Genomic DNA, 2,520 nt, shown 5'->3' on the forward strand with positions numbered 1-2,520 from the left:
TCCTATTGGCTTGGGAGACGCTCATTTTAATGGATTTCGGGGAAGAAGGTGGGAAGGAGTGACGGTCCACACTTGAATCATGTTCTCTTCACTAAGAACCCAAGCCTTAGTTAGGACCAGCAGATGGCATCGTGGCTATGCTGCTGGACTGTCACCTAGTCGACTGCCATTCGAGTCCCAGATGCAGCCGCTTAAAACTCACACGGTCACATGCGTGTGCGTGCCCAAGATACCAAGAGGAGAATGGAGACGGGATTGCAGCGTGGCCATCGTCCCTAGGAGGTGATTTCTCGCTTTCTGTCTGTCTCTCCAACAAGTACACACGGCCTACAGCAAAAACCTCTCTGAAGAAAAGAACCCAAGCCTTGAGTAGGCTCCCAAGTGGTAGATGGAGAAATTGAAGCTCATAGAGGTTAAAATACGGAAAATCACATAGGGTTCAAAGTGAGGGTTTCCCAAGACCAGTAGGCCATACTAATGTCCCCTCATTCAACAAACAGCCATGGAGTGTTAGCGTGAGCACCAGGCGCAGGTGCAGGCACGAGGTAGTCATCAGTGAGATCAAGTGTAAATTGGGGGGACCAACAGTTAGCGTAATGGCTATGTTGCTGGACTCCCACGTAGTCGACTGCGGTTCGCATCCCGGACCTGGTGGCTTAAACTCACACCGGGCATGTGTGCGTGCGTGCCCAAGATCCCGAGAGGAGAATGGAGAAGAAGGGATTGCAGCGTGACCATCCCCCCTGGGGAGTGATTTCTCGCTTTCTGTCTCTCTGTCTCTGTCTGTCTGGCGAGTGCATGTGCCCTATAGCAAAAAACCTCTAAAAAAAAATGTAAATCATATGTTAGAAGGTGACAAGAGGCGCCAGCAGTGGCGTGGTGGCTCTGGTGCTGGCCTCCCATAGGGCCAATTGTGGTTTGAATCCCAGACCTGGCAGCTTGAAAATCACACTGGGGGACCAGCAGATGGCGTAATGGTTATGTCACTGGACTCCCACGTAGTCAGAGGAGCTGACGAGCCAGTCCATGGCATGATGTTTAAAGCAGCTGGATTCCACATGGCTGACAACATGGTTCAAGTCCTAGACCCTGCATCTTAAAAAAGAAAAAACATGAGTACATGTGCATGCGTGGCCCACATCCCGAAAGGGGGGAGAAATGGAGATGGGACTTTGTTGTGACCATTTCCCATGGGAGATGCTTTCTCACCCCTCAACCCCTGTCTCTGGAGAGCACATGCTCTAGGAAAATAAAAAATAAAACATTTCCTGGAGCCCTAAAACTAACCAAAATATTATTAAAAAAGAAAAAAAAATCTGACTCAGAGGAGGGAGGGAAGAAGCTACAGAGCTACCTTGGGCAAGAGCAACAGCCAGTGCTGGACAGGCAGGAGCAGCCCTGGCAAGACCAAGGAAGGGCAGTGTGGGGTGAGGGCAGAGGGTACCAAGGGACAGGTCACGCGGGATTTACAGACTGTGCCCCCATGTGTGTGGGGGTGCGCAGTGGAGAACAACCATGTATCAGAGGCAGGTGAGCAGGCCCAGTTCTAGCCTCCCTCTGTTGGAATGTGCCAGAGAGGTCAGAGTTCAAGACCCAAACACTGTCCAGCATCCAGAGCAGGGGCAGCCGGGTCCTCCCCATGCTCTGTAGGGTATGCCAGCCTCTCTCAGCCACCGCCTGTGGGGGGGCATGACCTTCCAGGCCTCCAGCACATTCTCTGAACTACCCGGGACCTGCCAGGGCATTCCTTTTCTTCTTACCCTGAACAGAGGGGCATGCCGTGATGTGTGACAGCCCTGCCAGCCATCTGGACGTCTAGTGTCACCTCGAGCGTCCCCGCGGTGAGGCCTGCCCTGACAACCCAGCCCCTTTCTCCCACCCGGCCCGCTAGTCCTTCCTCGTGGTGCCTATCACCTCATCATCTTGTGGGGTCCTTCTTTCCCTCCTCGCTGACCTCCATGAGAGGAGGGCCACGCCTACCTTATGCCCCCAGGACCCACACAGCCTACCCCAGGCTGAGCACACAGCAGGTCTCTAATGAGTGTTTGCTGAGCGGCCGATGAAAGCTGCCACTCTATGGTCTGCAGAGGTAAGTCCAGGTACGCCTGGAGCTTTGGTTCTGAAGACGTTGGGTCCAGGCCAGATGTGTGTGCACAAACCCCTGGGATACAGATGAGACAGGACCCCAGGACCACTGGCTCGGCCTGGAGAGAGGGAGGGAATAAGAGGAGAAGGGGGATAGGGAAAAAGTGGAAAGAGAAGGAGGAGAAGAGGCAGGTTGTGGGGGACTGAGCCTGGGAAGAGCCACGGTGGCTGGCAGGAAGACAGGAAGACCAGCACGCTCTGAGCCCAGGGGAGTGGTAGCGTAGCATGGGTTGAAGACACGGCTCCTCGGCGCCCAGTCCCCCGGCCAGGCGGCCTCACAGTGTGGTTCGCTACATCATGGGAATCGGAAAACAGAAACCAAGCAAAGGCCAGAGAGGGGCATAGCGACGGCCGCACCAGTAGGGGCGGGGCGGG

Source organism: Tupaia chinensis, unplaced genomic scaffold, assembly GCF_000334495.1.
Source record: "Tupaia chinensis unplaced genomic scaffold, TupChi_1.0 Scaffold144899_1, whole genome shotgun sequence".
In the NCBI taxonomy this organism is placed as follows: domain Eukaryota; kingdom Metazoa; phylum Chordata; class Mammalia; order Scandentia; family Tupaiidae; genus Tupaia; species Tupaia belangeri.